The following is a 14,741-nucleotide window of genomic DNA, read 5'->3' on the forward strand; positions in this document are numbered from 1 at the left end:
TAAGATGCCAAGATCCGGATGGCACCGAGGTGGTGTCTAGCAAGTTGCCGCACTGGTGTGGCCATCCTACAATGTTGAAAGTCGGCGTGGGGCGCCCCGTTGGCCTGTGAGATGGCGTCAGTAGCGGACCGATGTGCGAATGGGGCCAAAGGCAGCGCAACAATATTTTCTGAATAGAAGACACCACAAGGCGCTGAGATGCCAAGATCTGGATGGCACCGAGGTGGTGTCTAGTAAGGTGCACTGGTGTGGCTATCCTACAATGCTGAAAGTCGGCGTGGGGCGCCCTGTTGGCCTGTGAGATGGTGTCAGTAGCGGACCGATGTGCAAATGGGGCCAAAGGCAGCGCAACAATATTTTCTGTATGGAAGATACCACTAGGAGTTGAGATGCGAAGATCCGGATGGCACCGAGGTGATGTCTAGCAAGTTGCTGTACTGGTGTGGTCATCCTACAATGCTGAAACTCGGTGTGGGGCGCCCCATTAGCCTGTGAGATGGCGTCAGTAGCGGACCGATGTGCGAATGGGGCCAAAGGCAGCGCAACAATATTTTCTGAAGAGAAGACACCAAAAGGCGCTGAGATTCCAAGATCCGGATGGCACCGAGGTGGTGTCTAGCAAGCTATGCAGCTGAGTTGCGTGCGCACTTGCGGCGAATAGGTCGAAGGCAGCACAACAATGTTTTCTGAATAGAAGACACCACAAGGCGCTGAGATTCGGTTACCACCGAGGTGATGTCTAGCAAGTTGCCGCACTGGTGTGGCCATCCTACAATACTGCTCCGAATAACGGCGTGGGGTGCCCGAAGGGGGGGGGGGAGGCGGCGTGAACGGGCCTTCCTAGGTGGAGGCTCGTCTGCTGTAGTGGGGCGCCCCTTTACCGTTTCAGTTGCCATTCAGCTGAGTTTCGGCTGATCTTGATGCTACAGCGACAGGCGGCTGCAACAGGACTCTCAAAATGGCAGCTTGTTCTTTGGATTTGGGCCTGATCTACTAAAATGGCCCTGGGACACTTTAGAACTCGGACGCTCGATTTTTTTTTTTTCCTTTCCGGTACATGCAAAAAAAGGTAAATGCCCGGTACGTTACACGCTTCATCTGCCACGATGTACTCTCCAGAGGAACCGAAAAAAAATATAGTTATGGTAACTATACCATGCATCGTCATATGGAGAGGTGGCACCAATTAATTATAGTGCTGCATAAAAGAGAGATTTGGAGGAGAACCCCCGACCTGCCAGTACATTCATCAAAGAAGTGGCACTGACAGCATCAGAGGCAAGGGAAATGGTCCCAAATATTTAGAACTTTGGAAAGATTAAAATGACATGTTTAGATTGTGGCAAATTAATTTCATGTGGACAGATGAGTGTTACTCTAATAAATACAGCATATGAACATCATCATAGTCGATGGTTGGTAGAGACATTTTGACTATATCCTGGACCTGCCCGTCCTCGCCCAAAATGGCGCCGGAATAAATGGGACTCGTAACTCCTTGTTGTGTACTGGTTGCAGAACCTTGAAATCACGAGATACGTATGCAGTTTTGAAGCATATGGCGGGCGGGGACGAGAATTGATTGAATATTTCGACATCCCTATTGATATTAAGTTCTGATGTGTTATTGATTACTGTACTATTGAAAGTTCGAATTAACGTCACCCATGGTACTTGCCCGCAAATGTATATCTAGATAATTTTATTGTAACTGGCCCTGTCGTATTTTAATTATAAAATGTACGTCCACCGATTCCGCAACTGTTAGACACCTTAGTTCTTGCAACGTAATGGCCCGCCCGTTACGTTCCTCTACAGTGTAAATGTCTACTCATCATATACGATTACAGTTTGCTCCGTGGCCGGCCCACGTGGTTATAGGCTCGTATTTGTATAATGAAATTTTCACAATAAAGGTTTTTAAAAGAAAACATGTTAGTAGTATATACATTGGTAAAGTTTTTAATAATAGTCACTGTTTTAGAATCATTAAAAGGCAAGTGAAATAAAGCAGACCAATTACATGAAGGGTAAAAGGTATAATACGCAGGAACGCAGTAAAGATAAATGGTCAAGGGCTGTTGTGTTTTCTACTCCTGCAACATAAAGTGATCGATAAGAATCTCATATTCAGGCGTATCGGCGACTAAGACAGCAGGTCGACCCTCTTTTGCTCAACGGCTCCGTCATGGGACGAAGAAACGCTCTTTTTCTCGAAAAAAGAATATATTTTACTTGCAGGACAGTTGTAAATTTTCCGGGAAAGTACATTAGCCTGGAACATTATAACATATATTTAAGAAAAAATAATGTTCGGAAGTAATAAAAAGCGTAATTTTTAGGTCATATGACCAAGCCTTTCATCATTAGAATAAGAAAAGTAAAATGAACCAATGAAAAGTTTTATTAACAAGTCACATGACTTGTTATGCTTACGTTACGCGCTGCGCGTCGCGCCCCGGATGACTTCCGGATGCGCTAACGCGGCGCGTCATATGACGCATTACGCGACAACGCAGGTCCAGAATATAGTCAAAATGTCTCCACCAACCAGCGGTCGGAACACAACCCCTTTCAGCAGGCTAAATAGTTCTGTTAAATGACAACAGAAGGGACAGGCAACAAGAACCATCAGTCAAAGAGGGGAGGGCTAGTTCTTCTCTACCGGGTTACATTGGGGCGCTACCGGAACTGATCGAATTGGTAGTCTACAGTGTTTCTGGATGTTTCAGACTGAAGCTGGGGTTAGCATGAGAGCACCACCATTTCGTAGCTCCGTCGTGGCCATTCCGCAACCAATCATGGCAGCCGCTCTTTATCGTTATTTTGGGCGGGGTGGGTGGCGGAGCCGAGCTGTTTTGCAGCCATCATTGTGTGGAGTTCAGTTCATCTCACTAGTTTTGTATTTGTCATGAGGGGTTGTTCCTAATGTTTCTATTTTAGCGAGGTCAAAAAGAGATCCCATTAGTGGCCTACTGATTTTGCTCGATTCCTTTTCTTTTTTTTTTACACGATTTTTCGTTATCTGCAAAGACTAAACAGAGTATTGCGACTCTGTGTCTGTTTGTAAATAGAGAATGAACCAAAGAGAACCAATTCTAAAACAGTAAATGCTTGGATAACAATCAATCAAATGGAGAGAGAAGCAGGCACGACGTATTACAACGGGGGCAAAGGCCTGCGTTAACTACCTTTCACTATCTGCAAAGAGAGAGTACTCCTAATAGAAATGAGGGGGGGGGCACCATTCAAAGCAGATCAGTGTGCATAAACACGAAAATGTTTTCACTTACCACGTACTTGACATTCGACAGCTTATGATATTTGCTATTAAAAAACCATTGAAATTCACTGAAAAAACCATAGGTTATAGACCATATATAGTTAGGAATTAGCATTTACAAAACCTTGAAAATTCACTGAAAAAACCATAGGTTATAGACCATATATAGTTAGGAATTAGCATTTAAAAAACCTTATTTTACTCACACAAAACCATTGAAATTCCATATATAGTTAGTTGCACTAACTATATATAGCGCACCCGCAATCCACTGCTGATGATGTCACATATTACATCATTCATGACATGGTCAGTGACATCACTGATGACATCACTGATGACATCTCAAATGACATCACTGATGACATCACTGATGACATCTCATTTGACATCAATGACCACATCACTGATGATATCATTCATGTGACAATACAATGCATCTCCTCACATTTTAATATAACCTCTGTTTCACCCAGTGTTAAATACAGAGTATAATTTTTGAAACCATTGATACACCAATACTAGTTACTACATACGCACTCACTGATTGCTACGTCTACACACACCTTCACTCATTCACCCATACAATCATTCATACATACAATCACTCATCTTTACAACACTATCATATGCACTCATACACCTATACAGACACTCACAGTCTGCCACTCATCCATGGAGTTACTCACACACCTAGTCAGTCCTGTAAAGAATCAATGACACTTCCATTTTCTTGTCTATACAGTTAAACATAGAGCACCTTACATTTTCAAACATATACTAACACATACTTACCTTCTTATACAATCATTGATACAAGTACACATTGATCTGCACAGAGTCACACATCTCCCAGCCAGCCACACACACACTCAGTCTCCCATACAAATACTTGGACAATCAATGAATAACCCATATAGTTACTCATATAGCTACTGATCAACACATGCAGCAGTTTAGGGAACAACAGACATAATGATGCACAAATTAAGACAGTTTAGTCACTAACCCATGCACTCAGTGAGACACATTTAATCACTCACTCATACAGTCAGTCACGCACCTAAATCCTTCATCCAGACACTTATACATCTACTCATTCTTCAATATGTAAAACATATTTAAACTTTACAGAAACACACAATCAATGGATGATGTCATCAGTGATGTCATCAGTGATGTCATTTGAGATGTCATCAGTGATGTCATCAGTGATGTCACTGACCATGTCATGAATGATGTAATATGTGACATCATCAGCAGTGGATTGCGGGTGCGCGATATATAGTTAGTGCAACTTACTATATATGGAATTTCAATGGTTTTGTGTGAGTAAACAAAGGTTTTTTAAATGCTCATTCCTAACTATATATGGTCTATAACCTATGGTTTTTTCAGTGAATTTTCAAGGTTTTGTAAATGCTAATTCCTAACTATATATGGTCTATAACCTATGGTTTTTTCAGTGAATATATATATATATATATATATATATATCCCAACAAGGCGATCCTTCAGCATTCAGAGCGCTCCGCAGTGTGTGCCAGCCCCAAGGCTGGATCCAAGCCCAATATTAATTATATTCACAAAATGGGCAGCACAACCGGATACTTTTTAAGAAGCTTTATTGCTTATCATTTTCATGTTTCATTTTATATATGTATGTTTAAATATTTTTTTGGGTTAAAAGGTATATTAAAAATATATATATTTTGTATTTAATATATTTAACATTAATTTGTATTTAAATAAAAAAATCGATATTTTGTACATCTACGTCCGGGGGGTCGGTAGATGAGAGTTCCTCGGAGGTTGGTGATAAGGCTGTCCTGTATCTTGAAGTGTAGGTGTTCCATCTTGTCTGTGGGCTCGTCGGGGAGTGTGCTCAGTTGGAGAGTGAATATGTGGACGATGGTAATTCCTCCTCCCGGGCGGATGGGTTGGTCCTTCTGGGTTATGATGCATCTGGAGTCTTCCGGATATGAATTTGTAGTACTCGCATTGACTTCAATGGGAACCTGTGTTCCAAGCGAGAACACAGGCTGGGTGGTTGGAGAAAACCCCATGGTGCCTGCCACATTGTGCATGGTTGGAAAAAGGAGTCCCTTGGGTACCCACAGGGGTCCTCAACCGGATGCCTCCAGGCAAAGGGGGGCCTGGAACGGGCCACCAAAGACAGATTCCAAATGCTGTTTCATGTCGGCAGGCTGAGTTTGAATGACTGTCTGAATCGATCATTGTAACTGCATGCTCAGAAACTGTGTCCATAGAGCTGTACGATCCGAAAGACTCGGCCTGTCCGAATGGCTTTCGGAATCGATTCAAACGAATGGTTTCCTAACATTGTAATCGGTTGTTGGGAAATGTGTACGATTCGGTCAGAAACAAAGGGTTCCTAATCGGATTCTGAGATACCGAATCGCATTCGGGAAATTACTCTCCTACAGCGGAGGGTTGAGGGATTAGGTGGGTAGTGTAGAGCTTTTATAAAAATTGATTACAGGGGTCACTACGCTGATCATTGATTATTCATCTTTGACTTATTCAGTCACTGTACTAGTTGATGGAAGTCAAAAGGAAAAGTCTCAACAGGTGTAAAATTATTCTGTTATAAGAAACCATGAAATACATCCTGGAATCAATTCAGTTCATATGGTAAAATCATATGTGGCACATGCCAAGAATGGATTTTCCAATTTTTTGGTTGGTTGGTTTGGAAGAACTTAGGAAAAAATAAAGGCGTGAAACACAAAGAGGTGACTGATTGGGCTAGGGGAAACACGTCTTGTGTGTTGTGTTTATAGCGTTTTCAAAACTTTGTAAATGACGCATTAACTGAAGCAGATGTACATTGCACAGCCAACTCTACTGTAGTCACATGACGTCACAAATGGAACCACCCTGCACTTCCATCATAGGTGGCAAAAATGCCATGGGTGGATGATGAATTATGTGTTGTATACTCTCTCTCACTTAACAAATACAGCGAGTCAAGGGAGTACAACAAAACACAAAAAAATCCCCTACTTTGGACCATATCTTTGATAACCCTACATAAATAAGTAAGTGAAGTAGTTGAGCTGCATGCGCCTCATGACTAGAGCTGCCTTGCTTATTCATCCAAACAATCCAAATATGAATTCATCCTTTCATTCTATTTCACCCATAGCCACCATGATTAAGCTTTATTTTCTCTCATCTAGTCTTTCACCAGTCTATTGTCCATCCATTCTATATACACCCATTCTTCCAGCCATCCTTTCACTCATCTATACTTTTGGTTGGTTCACACAATGTTAGACAAGCCAGGCATGGATTAATGCTCAATGACAGACATATGATGTTGGTTGCCAAATGCAATTGGAATTGGACCTCATAGTTTTTTCCAGTCATGCTGCGATGTCATGGAAACCTGCTGTAATACTGTAAAACTAGGAAATAACGGAAAAAGTCAGCTATAAAACAAGAAAACCATATAATATAAGGGAAAAAACAGGAATGAAACAAAAATTAATCCATTGTGCTTTGCACAAGGGAGTTTGTATCACGTCCTCATCGTCATGGACGGAATATGACAGGTAAGGTGTCAGTGAACTTTTATTTCTCACCAGCAACACCAGCCTCCAGGCACCATTTCTCATTCTGGAACCCAGCACCAACATTCCAAACATACTCCAAGATTCTACTCTAAGCCCACAACAATCATAAAAAATAGCAATAGGGAAATACATAAATTATAGAACTTCCTGGGATTCGCAGATCCTTCAGCAGTGGTGCTGGTGGTCAGTGCCTCCTGCCCAGCATCTCCAGCAACTTCCACAACAGCATGCTTCTTGCCCTTGGGTGCACAAAATTATTATGACAGGCAAACACAGTAATATAACTGTGTTTTCTCAAACAGGTCACCTATAGTACTAGTTTCGAGTCTGTCGACTAATGCTTAGTTGCCCATAATAATCCTAAAATCCCTATTCCAAATGTTGTTAACATAAACTGCATTTGGAGGTAATCCATTGCAATGAATGATATTTGATTCTATTATCATTTCTCAATCTCATGTTCAACCCCCTTGATGAACCAACTCTGACTCCCTTTTTTGCAATGCATACTACACATTGCTGTTGGCTTGGGATTATACAAGCTAAATAAATGAAGTCATAGAGAGAGCACTAACCCACTGCTATCATTTATTCAATAAGGTAACAAGGGGAGAGTCTGCAATGGCTTCTTAATAATCACCCAAAGCGAACACTAAAGATTCGTATGAATAGGTAGTGTTGCTGAGTACCTGCCTAGTAGAAACTGGATCATATATTAGTAAACTAAACAGAATTTACCTTGGAGTGTAAGCAGCATGGTATTAAAAAACAATTGTTAGTATTGTAGAACACAAAAAAACAAATAATCACTACTCACTGAGCGCCTGAATCTTGATGCCTAGCAGGTCCTGTTCGCAGTCTAAGATGTCTTCCCGGTGGTGTGTCACCTGATGGTCAGGGCGCCAAACCTGGCTGGTGCACCGCACGCACTGGTGCACCCTCCCTCAGCACAGCCGATGCTTCCTAGGGGGTGTCCACTGCCATGCCTGCTGCCTGCTACCAGCATGTAGGTGAGGTAGTGCTGCACAAAAAGAAACAGTGTGGCCCCCTCTTCCTCACTAATGACCACCCGGTGCTGCGCACCGGGGCGACAGCGCAGCACGCTATGAAGGCGCACCTCTGTCATAGCGCTGGGTGGGTAGAGAAGTAAAATGAATGGAAAGGAAAGGAAAGAAGAAATAAATAAATAAGTAAGGAGAGAAATAAAACAAATACAAAAAGTGACAAAAACACATTTTGTTTTTCAAAAAACATAAAATATAAACCCAGAAAAACACCCACTAATTTAAGAAATAAAAATGAGGGGTAGATCCATTTTAAAGGGGGAGGATTAAAGAGATTAAACAAGAATTAAGATTTGGCACCATAACAGAGAGCAGAAAAACTAGATGGTGTGCCCATGCGAACTGGGTGGTGCCGTTTGTGCCTCATTTGGACCTCGAGGCTGTACATGATAACCACGTGGTGCCGTTTGCACGTGATATAGAATGCAAGAATGCACTCTGCATTCCTATCGCAACATGAATGGGCGGGCCAGCAAACTCCGCACGCAAGAGGAACTTAGCGCAGCAGAGTTTTTTTGCAACTTTGCAGAGTTCAACGTAGTGCAACTCTGCCCTGGCTAACTTGACACAATCACAACTTCCAGAAACCATCTCTAACTTCAAAGCCAGGGCCACTGTCTCCTCAGATAACTTGGCTCCTCTCAAAGCCAAGATAACCACATTGCAAGCAAACTGGTACATGGAAAAGCTCAGGTATACCAAATGTCACTTAAAAAACTTGAACACACTTAGAGACAAAGTCAAAACAACAACACCAACAAGAATATCTACAAATCTTCCCTGAGGGGTTTTCATCAGCAAATCAGAGCCACCAAATGCTCCTAACTCACCAACTACATTGAAAGCAGCACCAACAGCTCCAAGAAAATGTTTGCCATAGTGAGACACTTTACCTCTCCAACAGCAACCTCCCCCAGCATAATCCCACAGGACATTTGCTCTAGACCTGGTCGGTAAATTCTGTTCTGCTCACGGAATTTGCGGAATTCGGGTAATTTCGCGTTCCGCAGAGAACGCAGAATTGCCAAAAATTCTGCGACTTTGCGGAATATTTTGCTTGTTTGCGCTTTCAAAATCCGTGTTCGCAAGATATTTCTCCCCGAGCACGCAAACAGCATTCACGAACAGGAAAAAAGCACAGAGAATGTGCAGAACAAGCAATTTTGCAGGTTTGCGGAACTTTTGTGTGCTCGCGAAGATTTTTTACCATTTTACGGAGTGTTGCGTAGCACGACTACACAAATTCCGGCCACCCCTACTTTTGCACACAGCAACAAGATTACCAGCATCTACAAATATTTTGAGCCCTAACGGGACACTTCCACCCTTGCATCTACAAATAATTTGAACCCCAACCAGAACCTTCCACACCACAGAATTCCTGTTTATCTATATCTACTCCCAGAGGACTATCCTCACCACCTGTCCCACCAGCATTACTCAAGAAACTGCAAACAGCTATGCAGTCCATGCACTCTAGAACACCCACAGACACGTCTCTCATCAAATCTTAATCAATGGATTGGACCCCATCAGCTCAACTCTCACCCCGATCCTGAGTGACTCAGCCATCACTGTCACCTACCCAGATGCATAGAAGCACACATTAAAGCCCCCTTCACCACAGATGCTGTCACCCTCATCTGTGGAGTTCTATAAGGACCCTCATTCAGCTCCACAATGTCCAATGCCTACCTGACCCCACTTGCCAGCATCACACACACCCAAGTGATCAACATGATATACTACGTTCAGAATACCCAACATATACTTGCCTCTGCGACAAGATGACAAACACCTCTACCAATTTCCCCACCTGCATGGCCGAAGTCACCAGATGGAAGAAAAACAACTGCCTCAAGCTCAATAAAGACAAGACAGAAATAACATAAGCAAAGAGCCTCATAATATTAATCGATAACCATCCCATCATGACGAGCCAAGTTAACGCAGACTCCATTTCATGCTTCCAAACACAAGAGATGCTCAAGAAAATCTTCAAATGGCTTCCCACCAACTCTTGCAGAAACATCATCAAATCCCTCATCACAAACAATCTACACTAAATCAACACACTCTATGGGAATCAATCCTCAACTGACCAGAAAAATCACACACCATACAAAACCTAGTAACCAGTCTCATCTTCAACCTTCCACCCCACACTCACATTACCAGACACCTTAAAGAGCTCCACTTGCTCCCAAATTCCAAATGGGCACTCTTCCAACTCCTCGGGCACACATAGAAAGCCTTACACGACATTGGTCATGTATACTGCAACACACGCATAAACTTCCATAAAGCTGCAAGACATCTCTGCTCAGCTAGACTGCTACTCACATCTGCCATACACAAAACCAGATATGGTTGTCGTGCCTGCACGTACCTTGCTCTTAAAGTCTGTGTTAGACCTGGCATCCTTGGTTGGGTTTTCCCATTAATGTTTGCCTTCAGACCTCCTGTTTTTGCTGAAGTAGGTCTTGCTGGCCTTAGGACTCTGCGATTTACCACAGCTAACAAAGCTAAAGTGCTCGTGTTCCATCCCTAATACATGGTGACCTTGGCTTATACCCAATTGGCATCATTAGTTTACTTGTAAGTCCCTACAAAAGAGGCACTATTTGGGCCCAGGACATGGAAATGTAATGCTACTAGTGGGCATGCAGCACTGAGTGTGCCACCCACTTATGTAGTACTCTAAATATGTCTTAGGCCTTCCATTGCAGAGCCTGTATGTGCAGCTTTCAACTACTATTTTGATTTGGCAAAATAAACATTTTTCAGGCCTAAACCTTCCTGGTAGTAAAAAACTCGTATATTCATGTTTTACTACTGCAAGGCCTACCTCTCCCATAGCATATGATTGGAATTACTTTAATATATTCTAAAAGTGTAATTTCCAAATGGGACCAGGTGACCCCTTCATGTTTGGTCTCTCTGGAAGGACAATTTAAAAACCTAACTCATTGTTAAGTTGGGTTTTCACTTGCAATTCTGAAAATGTCACATTTAGAAAGCAAGACCCGCAAATTCCGCCGAGATACAATTGATTATAAACTTGATGAAGTTTATACATGGGCAGAGGCATATGCACAGAAAAGGGTGTTCAAAAGACCAGAGGCGACGTCATCAGAAGAGAGCATAGTCACTGACCAGGATCTTTCATTACAAAGACCCAGTGCAAATATTGTTCCTCCACCATCCAGTGCACTGACGGAAGAGACAGCCACCACATCTATTGTTAAACAGCCTTTTTTAGTGGAAGGCCCAAGCTCCAAGACACCTCCAGACAAAAACATGACAAGCCCAGATGACGCACCAGGCGGGGAAAAGCCAAAAAAATCCACTGAATCGGGCAGACCACAGAGGAACCTCAAGAAATAAAATCCTTGGTGATAAACATCTCAAAGAGGTCCTTGAGTATTGAGGAAGAACAGATTTTGAATAAAGGGATCTCCTTTGTTCCAACTTACACATCACATACCCTGGAAACCGAAGTATCTCTTTTTAAATTTATGCGGAAATTGCGATTAAGAAGGTTTTTTTCTGCCAATATTTCACCCGATGGACAGACACAAATACAACACAAATTCAAACCTAAAAGTAAATTCATGTCTCCTGTTTCACACAAAACATTGGATACTTTCGAAACATTGGTGAAAAAAGATTTGGAAGCTATACGGTACGATCTGGCTCAACATCCTAATTTCACCATGAAAGAGCGACGCATCTTAAACAAACTACGACAGGAGAAATCAATTACATTCCAACCAGCTGACAAGGGTGGCGCCATACTAGTCCTAGACACGGAGTTTTACAACAAGAGTTTTAATCTACATTTACGTGATGAGGACACCTATATACCAATGGGGCATGATCCCACAAAGGAACTACAAGCCACTCTTGGTGATATAGTACAGAAAGCGGCTGAAGCCGGGATTATTGACGAGAATACCAAAACATTCCTGATGAACCCAACACCTAAGGTTCCTGAAATATACATGTTACCTAAGGTACACAAGCATAAAACATCTCCACCCTTTCGTCCCATCGTGGCAGGATGCGGATCGATCCATGAACCACTGGGCTACTACCTGGATTTTCACCTTCAACCTTTAGTTCAAACATGGGTGACCTATGTTAAGGATTCCACATATTGCCTATTGAAGTTGGAGACCATGAAACACCTATTCCGAGAAGAAATTTTACTTTGCACCATTGATGTGGTAGCACTATACACCTCCATAACACATCATGAAGGATTGGAAGCAGTAGAATGGAGGTTGTTACAATCAGACATTGATAAAGATAAGAGTGTTTTCCTTCTTGAATTATTGCATTTTGCGCTGTATCACAGCTACTTCATCTGGCAAGGAGACTTTTACATCCAACAGACTGGGACCGCCATGGGATTTCCTGGGGCTCAATCCTATGCTAATACTTTTATGGCATATTTCGAACAACAATTCATACTGACAAATCCAAGTTTGCAAGAGAATGCAGCATTATTCATTCGATACATTGATAACATTCTAGTAATCTGGACAGGATCAAGAATGCTACTTGAGGAAAGCATCAGACAATTGAACAACTGCAACCCCAGGATTCAATTCACCAGTGAGATAGACACGACTAGTATTCACTTTTTGGACATTGAGATAAAAAAAAAAACCTTTGGGTCTAGAGACACTAGTATATAATAATAAATAATAATAATAATAATAATAATAATAATAATAATAATAATAATAAGGGAGTTTGTAGAGCGCATGGTTACGCCTACCCGGAAACCAACTGATGTCAATAATGCCCTGCATTTCTCTAGTGCTCACCCGTACACTCTGAAGAAACTCCTTCCCATCTCTCAAATGTTGCGGATTAAAAGAATCACCTCGGATGAAGATACTTGTCAAGAATTGATTAAACAACAAATTACCAACTACAAGGATAGAGGATACTCTGACACCACACTTAAGAACGCTGCACAGATAACCTCTCTTAAACCACGAGAAGAGCTCCTTAGACAGAAAACTAAAATACCAATGAAGAGGGAAGTATTTGTCATCAAACATTCGGTACAGGCACCTAAGATCAAGTCTATCATAAGGAATCAATGGGAACTCATTGAAAACAAACCCAACTTCAAGGGAATCTTTCATGGGACACCTTTGTTTGCACATACAAGACCGAAGAACTTACGGGAATTACTTAAACCTTCCAAAAAAGAATCTCATGTCAAACACAAAGGTATGATGAAATGCCGCAATTGCGGGCAGTGCGGTAATGTCATGATAGGCAACACGTTCACACATCCACACACAGGCAAAGCTATCACATTAAACCACACATCAGACTGCACCACAGAAGGGGTAGTCTATGCTATAAAATGTCTGTGTGGGCTAGTTTATGTAGGCAGGACGAGCCGCAAGATAAAAATACGCATAGTTGAACACAAGAGCCGCATCCGCAATAAAAACATCAACTCATCATTGGCAATACACTGGTTAGAAGCTCCACACACTATTCCCCTGTTACACTATACTATTCTTGATCGCACCATTACAACTTCAGGTATTGACACAAACACAGTCCTGGCCCGGAGAGGAACACATTGGATTAAATATCACGGGACTGTAATTCCGGGGGGCCTGAATGACCATTACAAACTACTATGTTTTCTGTAATAGATCTTTAGAGTGTGAGGGAATACACTGCCCTCTCTTTCATCCTCCTTAAAATTATATTCTTTTCTTTCTCTTTATTTCTTTTTCACATATAGCCCTCTCGATTTGGGCACTTGTGTCAAAATCGCACGATAGTGACGTTGTAATTTTATGCATTGTTACATACCTAGGACACAGCATGTATCTCTATTTTTTAGATATTTCTTTTAGGGTCAGTCCACTTACTGTTGCCTTGTGCAACTGATCGTCTGTTTTCGAAATTTAGCATGATAGACATATATCTCTGTCAGTTTGACATACATTTTTTTCGCCACGTTATTGTTATTATTTTTTCCTAATATACCCCGTTTCATTTAGGCACTCGTTTTGAGGGTAGGATCACTTTTTCACAACAAGTCTTTTTTCCGTGTTACCTAGGTTTACTCGATCGGTTAAGATCGCAGTCCTTTCTCTATTTTCCTTTTCTTTTATCCCGATTCATTCACGTAGCAGCACCTCGTGACCTACGCGGCAGACTCCTCCCGAATCCCGAGGCGGTACACACGCCATTTGGCGGCTCTGGTGAGTGGTTTTCACTGATTATGCATACCGTTTGGTTTAGGCGTACAGCCACACAATCTACAGGATAACGTATGTTTTCTGACACTTGTCGTTTCTGCAGTTCTAACACAGTCTTGACAGCCTTCTGTGTTCGATATTTATGCTCCTTTCAGTAAGAATCTGTGCACACTTACACAGGTGGAAGTAGGATACAGGTTTTCTGACACATATTTGTTTACATCTTTTCAGATAGGAGTCACTATTGTGTCACGGATTTAGTCATGTGAGCTCTCTCAAAGCTGAGAGTGGTTCTGTTTTTCTGGTAAGAATGATTCTGCCTAGGCTACTCCTCATTAGCCTACGTGTATATCAGATGAGTGGTAATTGAGTTTTGGTTCGTCATTTATTCATTCTTTCACAGTGGGCTTCTCACAGACATTCTTTCACCTCACCTGGCAACAAGTGACGTATTGGACCGAGTAGGTTAGTTGCTTTAGAATATTTGTCTGTTGGGCTTCATTCATTAAGGCATTTCATTACTTGATCACGTTATATTGCCCTTGGTGTA

The sequence above is a fragment of the Lissotriton helveticus genome, chromosome 12 (genome assembly GCF_964261635.1).
Source record: "Lissotriton helveticus chromosome 12, aLisHel1.1, whole genome shotgun sequence".
Taxonomy (NCBI): Eukaryota; Metazoa; Chordata; class Amphibia; order Caudata; family Salamandridae; genus Lissotriton; species Lissotriton helveticus.